This window comes from Protopterus annectens, chromosome 11.part0 (assembly GCF_019279795.1).
Source record: "Protopterus annectens isolate FY-2018-M chromosome 11.part0, PAN1.0, whole genome shotgun sequence".
Lineage (NCBI taxonomy): Eukaryota > Metazoa > Chordata > Ceratodontiformes > Protopteridae > Protopterus > Protopterus annectens.
In genome coordinates this window covers 1,041,122,970-1,041,137,295 of record NC_056745.1, presented here as the reverse complement: position 1 = coordinate 1,041,137,295, position 14,326 = coordinate 1,041,122,970, and the positions used below count along the sequence as shown (strand labels likewise).

Genomic DNA, 14,326 nt, shown 5'->3' with positions numbered 1-14,326 from the left:
CAATTCCGCTGATAGTTAACAGGGGTTCCTGTTCTGTTGTCTTTCTAGACCGTTATTGGCAGCTTAGTTTCCTTAATCTGAGATTGTATTTTTGGCAGGGATCCGCTGGTTATTTGCCAAGTGTTGGAGTTCTTCCCTTAGTAAGTTCATTTTTTCTTCTAATTGTTCCACATAGAGTTGTATGCAGTTTTCTGTGTGTGCGTTTTCTGGTCTGTTTAAATTAGAAAACCCAGTTACTGTCCCACCAGGCTAGGCCCATTGAAGTTAGAGGACCTAGCCGTCGTGGTACTTTCTTCTGTAGGGCTAGGCCTGTTTTAGTTAGAGGACTTGATCCTCTTCCCTCATTTTTCTTCCTTTTGTTTGTGTGTGTGTGTGTGTGTGTGTGTGTGTGTGTGTGTGTGTGTGTGTGTATAATGTCTAGAGAGAGTAAGGAGCACAAACCTTCAGGTTTTAAGAAGTGCGTGAAATGCTCCCAAAAGATGTCTTTAATGGATGGCCACAGCAGCTGTCTACTCTTTAGGGGCCATCCACCTGTAGGAATCGTGCTTGTTCTGCCATGCTCTCTCTCCTAGGGTGGTACAGGTGAGAAAGAACAAGCTTATACTCAAGGGTCTACTAAAACCATCTTTTGAGGAAGTTCTATCTGGTTCTTCAGCTTCCTCCAAGTCTGGCAAATCTGAATCTTCAAAAAGGCCTTCTCCGGTGCCGGCTGGTGTCTCTGAGCCGCCTTCTAAACAGTCAAAATCTGCCTCCTCGACTCCACTGCCTTCGGAGCCGAATGAGAGCACTACTGTGGTGTCAGTCGATTCCAACTGTTTCGAAGCCGATCTCGGAACCGATTGAATCCGCAATTGAATCTGCTTCTCGGAGCCGTTTTGTGGATTCCCTACCGGTTTCTGTTACTAAAGTCTCCAGTGCCCCCTAGATCAAGATCCCCTACTATGTCTTCCAGATCTTCCAGGAGCCTTTTGGAAGAAGATGTGGAGAGGGTAGTGTTGAGACTCCTGAAGTCGTCTGCCTTACCAAAGTTATTGTTGGCTCCGACCCAGTCTGCTCCGGAGCCACTCGATCCAGCTTTGCCCTTGTCTGCTATTCCGCCTCATGTTGGCCCTTCGAGCCGAGTGCTTGGTGCCACCGGAGGTACTAACGGTTCCAGCTCCCTTTGTCGCTTCTTTGGAGCCGGGTTCGGCTGCGACATGCTCGGTGCGGTCTGTCGTGTCCAGGGGCCGAAGCTCTCCTGTCGGTACTGACAGGTAGGGTTGGAATTGATCTTCAGTTTTGAGCCTTCTTCTCGGTGCATCGGCCAGGGTGAGCTCGGACCCTGCATCTGTCTCGGAGCCAACGGCTCTGGCTCCGTCAACCTTTGTCTCTTCGGAGTAGGGGAGGTCTTTGGAGCCGGAGAGGTCGGCGTTTGAGATGATGAGCGTACTGTCTCCTTCTCTAGCTCCTACCAGTGGTACCAGCACTCTTCCACCGAGAGCACCCACTTCAGTCTTAGCCCCTACTCTCTCAGGAGACAGCAGAGACCCTCAGCCTCAGGAGCCATCGTCTGGTGGCCCCCACTCTTCCGAGGCTTTCCCAGAATGCCCTTTCGAGGAGCCTCCCCGGAAGAGGCTATGTAAGAGGAAGCATGTTGACTCCCAGGATGAGTCCTTGACATCGGACACTGACCTCTAGGTGTCAGAAGGGTCCCCCAAGTCGTCCTCTGATAAGGTCTCTTTCGTGGACATCTTGGAGATTCTTAAGCAGAGGTGTGACTGGCCCACTGTCAACCCTTCTGATGAGGAGTCTGTGTACCTGAAGGCTTTCGGGTCTCAACCTTCTGCCTCTTGGATGTCTCCACCTTTTGACAAACTAATTGATCTAGTTAGTGGAAAGGTGTGGGATACTCCTGATGCCCTGGAGCCAGTCCCCAGGAGACCTAATACGTTTGTCTGCTCCTCCTGGTAAAGAGATTTTGTTTAAGGGCGTTCCCGTAGATGCCATGGTGGTGACGGCCACAAAGAAGGAGCTGGCGGAGACTTCGTCCTCTGTTCATCCGCCAAATAAGGATGCTCAACAGATGGACAGATTTGGGAAGCTTATCTTTAGTTCAGCGGCATTTACCCTTCGATCGTTTAACTATCTCACTTCACGAGATTACTGAGGGATCTCCTCAAGGAGTCAGGAGATTCTATACAAGGTGCGTGTACTGAGGGAGTCCCTGACAAGATCTCTGCTCAGTTGTCCACCTTAAAGTCTATAGTGAACTCCTCCATTCGGTTTATCTCCTATGCGGCTGATGGAGCAAGTAGAACAGCGGGTTCAGGAGTTGCCCTGAGGCGTCACTCCTGGATGCGCTTGTGTAATTTTGCGGAACCGTTCAAGTCTACTTTCACCAACGCCCTATTAATGGTTCCTCATTGTTTGGTTCCAAGGTGAAGGACGCACTCACTTGGTGTGAGCAAGAAGGAAAGACGCTTTCTGCCGTGGGAGTACGTTTTACTGTTCCCACTCGACCATACCCCAAAGGTCAAAGGGGCAGTAAAATGTGGTTCAAAAAGTCCCAGAGGGTCTTTCCCGGACACACAGGGTGAATACTCCTTCAGAGGCAGAGGAGGAAATGGGAGATGTCGCCCTAGAGGCAGGGGCAGTCCGCAATACCAGCAAGGCCGTGATTCCTTTCGGGGACGGCCTTATCAGCGCTCCTGATGTGAGGCCTGACTGCGTTTCTCTGGGGCCGGTTGCATTTCTTTGTACCCAGAAGCCTTTCTAAATATCACTCAAGACAAGTGGGTACAAAGAATTGTTACCAGAGGCTATATCATACCCTTTTCCCTTCCACCGTTTGTTCCCAGGATCCCAGATGTACCACCCAATCACAGGGAACAGGCAACTGTGGAGATCAACAAGTTGATTTTAAAAGGAGTCATCCAGTCCCGTCCCAGCAGACCAGGTAGGATCCGGAACTTACTCCAGGTTCTTTAGTACCAAAACAAACCGGAGATTGGAGGCCAATATTGGACCCCAGCAGGTTAAACGAATCCGTGAAGGACAAGTTTTGAATGGTAACTTTGCAGTCGATATTCCCGTTGTTGGGGAAAGACTATTGGATGTGCTCTCTTGAACTCCAAGACGCCTACTACCATATAAAAATGGACAAGGCGTCCAGTAGCCATCTACGCTTCCGGCTGGGAGCCAGTCATCAGTTTTGTGCTCTGCCCTTTGGTCTCACCACAGCCCCCAGGGTATTCACCAAATGCATAGCAGGTAGTGACAGCTCACCTGAAACGTTAATGATTCCAGGTGTTTCCTTATTTGGATGACTGGCTCCTGACCGCCTCCACCAGGCATCTACTCCTCCAAAACAGAGACGCCACTATTCAACTTTGTGCTCGGTTAGGGATCTCTATAAATTGGGAAAAATCTGCATTATTATCCTCTCAATCTGTGATTTTTATAGGCGCAGCGGTAGACACAGTGAACATGACAGCTCGTCTCCCCGCCAACAGGGCACAAAACTTAAATCTTTCAAATTCAACGTCTTCTGTTGTGGAAGGTCAAAGCGAAGTGGGTTCTTCAGCTCCTCGGGACAATGGCTTCCATCATTCTATTAGTACCATTAGCCAGGTTGCACATGAGAATTCTCCAGTGGCTTCTCTTCCCAATGGTCCTTCCAGTATCTCCCACTGAGTCATCCTATCCTGCTGACGGAATCATGCAAGAAGGACCTTCTTTGGTGGATAGCTCCCAACCAGTTGATCACGGGCACCCCCTTTGTTCATGCCCAACCCGACGCCACTGAGACCACGGATGCCTCCCAGATCGGTGGGGGGGGCGGGCATTATCTCGGCACAACTATCCAAGGCACATGGCAAGAACACAAGACTCACCTGCATATCAATGTTCTGGAGATGAGGGGGGTGCTCCTGGCATTGTAAGAACTTCAAGACCTTCTTCCTCTCGGGACTATTGTGATACAATCAGACAGCATGTCGGTAGTTTGGTATATCAACAAACATGGCAGTACCAGATCTTACCCACTCTGTTGAGAGGCCATGCGAGTTTAGGGAATGGGTAATTTCTTCCCAATGCTTTCTGGTTGCAATGCACATTCCAGGGACAACCTACGTGTTAGCCGACAAGCTCAGCCAGGCGATCCTACTGCCTCGCAAGTGGTCTCTGAAGCAGGAAACAGCGGAACAGATTTTCCGCAAATGGGGACAGCCTTGCTGCGACGACTTTGCCAGACCAGTCAATACCAAATGCAGCAGCTATTTTTCCCTCATTCCTCCTCCGGGGGAGACTCCCAGGGACACCCTGGCTCATGATTGGCCCATGGGACTTTTCTCCATTTCCTCTCATTTCCAAAATGATTCAGAAAGCCAGTCGACTGGGAAGCAAGTTGATCCTCATTTCTCCTTACTGGCCTCGTCAGATCTGGTTCCCTTTTCTCTAGCCTCTTCTCCTGGACGATCCTTGGATCCTGGACCCAGCTCCGGATCTGTTGGCTCACATGTCAGGTTCGCTACATCCCTCAATCCACACCCTCAGGTTGTCAGCGTGGTTGCTCCAGTTCCATCTCTAGTCAGGCTTCATGATGCATCATCCTCAGTATCCTCCCATAAACCTTCAACTAGGAGGCTGTATGGCAATAAATGGAAAAGATTTTCTATTTGGGCATAGAAAATGAATGTAGATCCCTACACTGCTTCTATCCCTGTGATTTTGGAATTTCTCTCTGAGCTTTTTCAACAAGGAGCTGCCGCCACTATCCGAGTCCAGTTGGCAGCGATTTCTCATTTTCACTTAGGGTTTCCAGATAATTTAATGTCTCATAATCTATGCAAGACATTTTTGAAAGGAATCACTTTTTTGAGACCACCACTGCAAGAACCATTTTTGAAAGGAATCACTTTTTTGAGACCACCACTGCAAGAACCTGTGGCTTCTTGGGATTTAAGTTTTGTGTTGTCCAAACTGGCTTCTCTCCCGTTTGAACCTTCATACTCATCTTCATTGAAATTTTTGTCTTGGAAGACTTTGCTTTTGGTAGCTATTACGTCAGCTAGACTGGTATCGGTGCTACAAGCCTTGTCTGTTAAGCCACCTTATTTGATCTTTCACAAGGACAGGGTGTCACTGCATACTAATCCCTCCTTTGTCCCCAAAGTTTGTTCCCCTGCTACCTTAAATCAATCCATAGAGCACCCAGTTTTCTTCCCTAATCACTGTAATGCTGCTGAATACAGTTTTCATCAGCTGGACGTTCATAGACGACTACGTTTTTATTTACAGCGGACCAAGGAATTTTGGAAATCATATCAACTATTCATTTCCTTTTCTGACTCCAGATTGGGTTTATCAGTTCCTAAAGTGACACTATCTAACTGGATTTCCAGTTGCAGAGCCTTTATCTACAGTCTTACCTCTGCAGCCTTTCAAGCCAGGGTCCCACTTGATAATATTTGTGCAGCAGCTACGTGGGCTACCCCTCACACTTTTATTACACTTTACAAATTGGATTTAGCTTCCAGGGGTAGAGCATCCTATGGTCTACAGTGTTTAGGAGTATTTTCTAGTGAGCCACCCAAGAATTAGGCGCTAGGGACGCTGTCCCATATGTAAAAATGAAAGTGAGATTGGACTACCTAACATAGTTATGTACTCACCATAACGTTCTATGTTGGTAGTCCATCTCACCCTTCATTTTTACCAACCTGCCCTCCTGCCCCCATCCTGGAAGATCTGGAGATGATGATAATTTGGTTATCTTTGGTTGGAGACCCTCTAGTATTGGTTTGTCTGTTAAGGGTTTTTTCTTCTAGTGAGCAGCAAACAAGATCTGGGGTTTGTACTGGTGCACTATGGGATACCTGCTTAGCCACGAGCCAACCAGAAGTCTTCGAGCTTGTAAATCGGCCGAGTTGGAGCAGAGGATCAGCTCCGAACACATATATAAAAATGAAGGGTGAGATGGACTACCAACATGGACCATTATGGTGAGTACATAACTTCTTTTTTTTTTTCTTTCTAACCCCGGAGAGAATTGAGCTTATGACTGTCCGTGATCATTCAGTCACACCTCCTGTCATCAGAGACAGTACTACAAGCTTTCGGTTCCTTGGTAGCCACAATTACCCTTCTTCCCTGTGCTCGTCTCCACATGAGAGTTCTACCGTGGACATTAGCTGTCCAATGGTCATTGTTAGATCTGCCGTTGACGCATCCAATACGCATCAGCAGGGCTGGCAGGGGGTCCCTCCTCTGGTGGATGCACTCCTCTGAACTTGCCGATGAACATCCATTTATGCAGCCCCTCCGCAAGCCACGGTGACCATGGATGCCTCCCAACCAGGTTGGGGGGGCATTGCCTGAGAAGGACAATCCAAGGCACGTGGTCCCCGAACAAGACCAAGTTGCATATCAGTGTTCTAGAGATGAGGGCAGTCCTTTTAGCATTGCAGGCCCTTTGTGCCTTTCTCCCTCTGGGAACTACTGCAATACAGTGAGATAACTTGTCAGTAGCCTGGTACATCAACAAGCAGGGAGGAACCAGATCTTATCCCCTTTGTCTCAAGGCCAGGAGAGTGTGAGAATGGGTGATGTCCACCAGCTGGTTTCTTGTATCAACGCATATTCCGGGACAGTCTAACATATTAGCGGGCAAACTTGGCAAGACTATTCTGATGCCTTATGAGTAGTCTCTGAATCCTTCGGTAGTGGAGCAGATCTTCCTCGAGTGGGGTCGGCCTTGCTGCAATCTCTTTGCATCTCCTTCCAGCGCGAAATGCAGCGAGTTCTTTGCTTTGAACCCCCCAAAGGGGCACTCCACCAGAGACGGTCTTGTTCATGTTTGGCCTCCCAGTCTTTTCTATGCTTACTGCCCGTTTCCTCTTATTTTGAAATTCCTCCAGAAGGCTTGCAGGCTGGGGAGCAAAGTGATCCTTATTGCCCTGTTCTGGCCTCGCCAAGTTAGGTTTCCCTTCCTCTGGTCTCCTCTTCTAACTCCTCCATGGATCTTGGAGCCGATTCTGGATCTCATCTCTCATCCCTCGGGGGTTACACATCCAAACCTGGACAGTCTAAAGCTCACTGCTTGGTTGCTCCAGTTCCCTTGATAGCTAGGACTCCCGGTTTATATTCTCCAGTAAAGACTATTCTGATGGTAGCTCACAAATTTTTTTACCAGGAAGGTTTACTACAGTAAATGGAAGCGTTTTTCCATCTGGTCCTCTCAAAGGGATCTGGATCCTTTCACAGCTCCTATCCCAGTGGTGGTGAAATTCTTGGCATATATATTTCATCAAGGTGCTAGGTATTCTACAGTTTGTTCAATTGGCTGCCATTTTCAACTTTCATATTGGGGAGAACATGGTTTCTTTAGCATCCTCTAAACTTTGTAAAACCTTTATTAAGGGTGCTTTCATTTTAAGACCCCCAGTGAAGGATCCTGCCTCTCCTTGGGACCTGACTTTGGTTTTACAGGCTCTGGTTGCTCCACCCTTTTAGCTGGCTGAATCAGTGGATCTAAAACTTTTATCCTTGCAAACTGCTTTCCCAGTAGCTATTACTTCAGCTGTGAGGGTTTCAGAACTTCAAGCGTTGTCTATCAAAGCTCCATATATGATTTTCCATAAGGACAGGGTGTCACTTCATACCAGTCCATCCTTTCTATGCAAGGTGGCTTCTAAGACTAATATCAACCAGACAGTTAATTTACCGGTGTTCTTTCCAAATTTTCAGAACGGGGTGAATATAAATTGCACTTGCTAGACGTATATAGACAACTGAGATTTTACTTACACAGAACTAAGAACTTTCGCAAGTCTCAGTTATTTGTATCTTTCTGTTTGCCCTTCCTGGGCAAACCAATCTCCAAGGTAACTTTGGCTCGATGGAGCTATTATTGTATCCTTCAGGTATATAGAGACAAGGGTATGTCGCCCCCGGGTCAAGTGAAAGCACATTCTACTAGATCCAAGCTACTTCGGCAGCTTTTTGGTCCAGGGTGTCTCTGGATGATGACTGATCTGCGGCTACTTGGTCCTCGTCTCATACCTTCATATCTAGAGGGAGACCATGCTTTGACTGCAGTGCTTCGGAATATCCTTCTATGAGGGCCACCCAGGTGTTTAGTAGCTAGGGACTCTGTCCCACAGGTTGAAGAGCAAATGAAGTAAACTACTTCAGATAAAGAAGTTATGTACGCACCATATTGTTCCATCTGAGTAGTTGTACTTCATTTGTCTTCAACTGTCCCTCCCTCCTTCCCCCTGACCTTATGGTTTATTACTCTGATAGGTGGGAGAGAGCGCCTCTGCAGCTCTCCTGTTCTTACTGGGTAAGTTTGTATATAACCTATTGTGATAAGGTCTAATTGGGTCGGGCTTAGGTGGATGGTGCAGCAAACTCGATCTGAGGGAAGGAAGGAGATGGAGTGGTATAATGGGTAAGGGGAGGAGAAGCTTGGATCAGATGCTGGTGAAACTGCCGTCTTGGATCCGATATGGATGTGTATACCCACAGGTTCAAGACAAATGAAGTGCTACTACTCAGATGGAAAGTTATGGTGAGTACATAACTTCTTTTTTTCCCCAGCAATGGAAGTGCATAATCCATTTATTATACTTTTCAAATGGTGGACTGTTAATGTGCCTTTGTATGATGCCAAAAGAAAGCAAAAGTAAGAATCTGAAATCAAATGGAATTAACCAGATTCTGATACTTAATCTGTTGCCTGTGATTTTTGCACGCTGTTTCTGTTGCCAAGTCAGCAACAGTGACACTCTGATGTATTTATCAGCAGCTTTGAGGTCTGCCTGGTCAATTGTTAGTTGCAAAAGTGGAGGCATATGAAAATCCAGAAAAGGAATGGCCTCACTAGTGTACCCGGTAGAGGGTCACTCATCAGGGAAGGTACTGTGTGAAGGAGAATTGCTGAAGGCAGGAAATATCTACTAAAGACTATCCTTCTCCAAACATCATCTTGGCTTGCAGCAGCTTTAAATCCTGGTGTATTTTCTGCCTTTGAAAGTCCACCCATTCATCAGTAGCCTTGCATTATTTAGCCCACTGGGAGATTTGTGACGTGCTGTGGTTTGTAAACAAATTATGGGTTTTATATGGTTGCCACTTCTCCCTCCCTTACATTACCCAATCCAGGATACTTTTTCCCTGGTATGAATCCAGAGATGTGGGCCTTTTACCTCAGCCTTGATTCCCCACAGGATGGATCTTTGCTTGGCAGCCAAGTTCAGAGATTCATTTATAGCTGGGCTCCTGTGACAGGTCTTTTCCTTCAGCAGATGTTGACACCGAAAATGTGTTAGCTGATTGTAGGAAAATGCCAAAGAGAATACAGGAACAGTACCTTGCAACAAAGTAGTGCTTGCCATTGCATGTGTCAACCCATTCCAACCAAGGATATGGCCTGACAGTAGTTTCTCTGCATGTCTGACACACTGTACTCCGTTGAGACTTTGCCTCCACTCTGGATGCTGTGTTTAGTGGTGCTTCTTGCTGAGGAGCACTAATCATTGTGGAATCAGTTGTTGAAGGGGATTTTTTTTTTGGCTGGATGATTTTGAAGGACTGGAATGAGGTTTGCCCTTTTTCAGGCTCATAAAGGGCATGTCTTGCAGAAACCCTGTGAATAATTACTTTTAGCATGACTAGTATTTTTATCCTCCACCCATCTATCCAAAGGGCTAGAATATGTTGAAGTTAAATCAGTTGGCTTATGTAAAACCTTTAACAAAACCAGCTTTACCCTATTTTCACATCTTGCCATCAAGAGCCATGTCAGCACCTTAGCATCTGCATTCATGAGATGCTTTCTGCTATATCTTGAGGGATCACCCTTTCCTGGTGGTTCTGTTATCTGACAAGTGAACGTTGATCAAAGTTGCAGCTGAATGAAACAAGCTAGCCAAAATCTTTGCTTAAAAGGAAAATATTTTTTTGGGGCTTCACCCTTGTGCTTAAATATACTAAGTCCATAATCATGAGTTGTGAAATGAAAAGCGAAAATTACTTTGAATTTATGTTGGCACACAAATATTAACTATGCCAGCAGTGATTCTCCTTTGGGATCAGCAGTTGAGGAGTTGCAGCATGAGAAAGTGTATTTAAGTTGAAACTTCTTGCAGAGCGCACACAAGCACACCATGATTCCGAGATTGCAACAAGCTCCACTTGCCCATTGCCTGTAAGAACCCATCAAACTCCACTTCCTTCTTTCTAAATTGGCAAATTTCTGTCACAATCTCTAAAATGCCACTCCTTTCCAGCACCAGGGATTGTCTACCACCTTGTATTATTGTCTGTACTATCAAAACATGTCCAGTGGCAGTTCCTAGATGCAGCCAAGGTTTCCTTTGACTGAAACACCTGATGTCTTTCTGTTCTCATGTTGCAGTATTCCAAACCCTTGAATTATCCTCTCTTGCTACCCGAACGTCTGGCTGGTATACAAAAGCTTCTAGTTACTGCAAGGTACGTGGGACATCTGACGTAGGCTAAGGGAACGTGGGCCATAAAAGTGACGTCTGCATGTACCATTCCTCAGGACTTCTCTGCCACCAGTTGAACGTCAGCTGCTCCTGCCATCCCAGCCATTGGATCATCTTTTCAAAGATAAGCACCCCGTTGAGGACAGTTTGTTCTTTTGGGTCACCGCATGTATGTTTAGGTTCATGTCATCCAGGAAGGGAAAGTGCAGGTGCGGTTGTCAGATCCCCCATAAAGACAACCACAAGTTTTGTCTTTTCTGTTTAGGGCTTACCCACGACCACAAGACCTGCACGATCTGTCAGGCCTTCGTTCTAAGACCCAATGCAGCCATCTGCACACCCTCAACATTTATTTGGAGAATCAGCATCATAAATGCTTAGCATTGGCTTTGGAGGGGCTGTCCGGTCAGCCTATCGAGCCACCTAAGTTGCTAGGCCAGAATTTGTTGCTGAACCTCCTTCACCCAATGTCCCTTCTGTGGCTGATGTCAGCCTGGAGGAATGTTTGGAAACCACCGATATGGATATAACAAGTACCTTTCGGGAAGCCACAGAGCCTAGAGTGGAAGGTGCTTCTGTGGAGGTTTCATGATGTCGACTGCTGATGATGAGAGGGAACCGCGGCTTGTACCGCCTGTCCAGACAGCTCCTTCCCCTGCTACAGAACTTATTGAACCCAGGCATTCCTTGGGCCCTACGCCCTAGTCTAGGCCTTCCCTGCAAAGGGAACAGAAGTCCAAACATACTTTTCCTCCTGCAGAAAGCCAACCATACTGGCAAGCCCTTTTTCAGTGCCTCTTAAATGTATTCTGGTCTTAGGCCCGCTATGCCATTTTCCTCTCCAGTTGCTCCTCCTTTAATTAGTCCTAGGCCTTAGGCTGAAGACATCCCTCAACCTGAAACTGAGGATTCCACTGGCTGTTCTTCAGCGGTCTCTGTCCTATGTATCCCAGTTGCCATTTCCCAGTGTTTTGCCTGCCCAGAGGAGAATTCTGCTGAGACAGATCCTCTAGGCGAGGATCTCACCTTTGAGAAGGCCATTTCCAAAATGAGGGAGTTCTTTAAGTGGGATTCCACTGAGGTGTCAGAGTTACAAAAAAAGATATGAACTTCTGCAAATGGACAATTCTGCTCCTTCAGGTATCTCGCCTAACTTGCCAGCGTTTCTGAATGCTTCTAATGCAGCCTCTGTGAATCCTGATTCACAACCCCCTGCCCCTCGAAGGCCTGACAGATTCTGCAAGGTCCCTGAGTGGGCCAAATTTCTTATTAAATCCCCTGTTGCAGACCCAGGCACCGTCAGTCTCTGCTGATAAGCCTTCAAAACTGCTTCCTTCCTCCTCAGTTCTCCTTACAGACAAGGACAGTAAGGCCATGGAGCGCCTCAGGTGGGGTTGTAAGGTTTACAACTCTTGGCATTCAAGTTAGTGAATTACCAAGCACATATGTCAAAATATGCCCTAACCCTGTTAGGCCAGGCCACTAAGTTTTTGTCTTAGATTCCTGACTCTCCTGCCAAGACGCATATATCCTGCCTCCTATCTCAGTCTTCTCAGGTCACAAGTCATTTCATCAGATGCAGCTATGATGCTGCTGAAGCCTCTGCCAGATCTGCTGCATCTGCCACAGTCCTGAGAAGATATTCCTGGTTAAGGTTACAGCCCTTATCTGATGACATTAGGGCAAAACGTCTGGCCGCACCTCTGGGTAACTGTTTAGTACAAAGGTGGCGGAGTTATTCAAAACTCTTCAATAGAAGGGAAAGGAGCTACAGGACCTTAAGCACCTGTTTGTTTCTGCTATCCATGAATTTCACAGTAATTACCCCTCCAAAACACAATTTATTATGAAACACTCTGCCTTTCCACCTCTTTCCAGGGGCAGAAAGAGTACCAGGAAGCAACAGACTTCTTCCAGGCCTGCTCTGACACCTGCTCAGAAACCTCCATTTCAGGACAGGGCAGATAGTCTGTGGCTACCTGCCATTGCTCCTTAAACCTCTTAATACCATTCCCCTATCCCTAAGGCTGCCTCACTGTCTTCCTGTTTGGGAAAACATTACCTCAGACAGGTGGGTCTTGTCTGTCATTAAAAAGGGTTAGTTCATGACCTGGCTCACACCACCTTCTTTGAGGGCATTGTCTAGCCACCCAAGAACAACTCCCTATTTTCCATCCCAGTCATAGACTGTCTTATTTACCAAAGGAACAGTCCAGCCTGTCCCTATGACAGAACAGGGAAGGGGTTTCAATTCAAGATGCTTCCTAGTCCCAAAAAAGGAAGGTTCCTGAGACCAGTCCTAGATCTCTTCCCATCTCAATATTTTCCTGCAAGTGCCACCTTTCAAGTGCTCACCATGCAGACACTCTTCCCTTTGATTTTACCTCAGGGATTTCTCGCCACCTCGGACCTCATGGATGCCTACCTACACATCCCCATAAGGACCAACTACAGGAGATATTTACAATTCTCTGTTGGATTCTTAGTCAGTTTTCTGCCTTGCCCTTTGGACTTTCTACAACACCAAGGGTCTTCGCTAAGTACTTGGCACCAGTGACTTTATATTGCAGGGCTCAAGGGATTCAAATATTCCCTCATCTGCATGACCACCTGATTCAGGCAGAATGTTCCATATCCCTACAATGCTATTTACAGTGATGTCAGTCTTGCAAGCACTGGGTTTCAAGTTAAACTACCCAAAGTCCAACCTGAACCCCTCTCAAGACCAAGTATTCCTCGCGTGCAGGATAAGGCCGGATGTAATGAGCGCCTTTCTGCCACCTCAAAAGGTGGAAAGTTTAAAGTAGTACATGCTCGGTCTTTCAAGTCACTACCTTAATTCCCAGGCAGTACCTCATACTTCTGGGTCATATGGCATTGACTATAGCTATATTGCCATTGGCAAGGCTCCACATGAGAAAGTTACAATGATACTGAAGGTCTGTTTGGACACAACACTCATGCCCACTGGAATACTTTTCTCTCCTTGTCTCAGGAAGAGATCCTCTGGTGGGTTGAATCAAGTGACCCTCAACTCGGGACTCCTCTTACAAGCTCCCTCCCCAGTTCAGGAGATGTACACAGATGTCTCAGATCTGGGATAGGGAGCAGCCATGGGCTGCCTAAGACTACAGAGCACTTCGTCAAACTCCTTCAGACAGGAGCAAATCAATATCGGGGAAATTAGAGCAATTTTACTGGCCCTGAAAAGCTTTTCGACACCCTGAAGCAGGGCCCTCTAAAATTGTTCACAGACAACACTACAGTTCTGTGGTATGTGAAAAAGTAGGGAGAACAAAATCTTACTTGCTATGCAGACTAGTTGTCCAGGTCTGGAAGCTTGTGACCTAGCAGAGGGATCACTCTGCAGGCAGTATATATCCCTTCAGACGAGAACATCCAGGCAGACTCCTTGAGCATGTCCATGTCACAGTCCCACGAATGGATGCTTCACAGGGATGTGTTCTTGGACATGGTCTACAAATGGGGTACACCACAGATGGATCTGTTTGCCTCCCCTCTGAACAACTTCCATTATTTTGCGCCAGTCTACCCAGCCCCCTGGCAAGGGCAACAGATGCCTTCTCAGTCTCTTGGAAGGAGAAATTTCTGTATGCACCCCCCCCCCCTGCCCACTTCAGGAAGTCCTACTGAAAATCAAGCAGGACAAACCAGAAATCTTGTTGTTGACTCCGTTTTGGCCAAGACAGCATTGGCTCCCCCTCCTCCTGCATTTAGCCAGGGATGATCACCACAAATTACCTTGCAGAGTGGACCTTCTCACACAAGATGAGGGATTCCTAATCCGTCCCCATCTACAGTTCCTGAACCTT

General features: G+C 47.0%; 1 protein-coding gene across 1 annotated transcript in view; it reads left to right on the top strand.

Annotated features, from left to right (window-relative positions):
* GTSE1 (G2 and S-phase expressed 1) overlaps positions 1-14,326 on the top strand; it is a 999,478-nt gene that overhangs the window by 532,515 nt on the left and 452,637 nt on the right. The window lies entirely within an intron of this gene.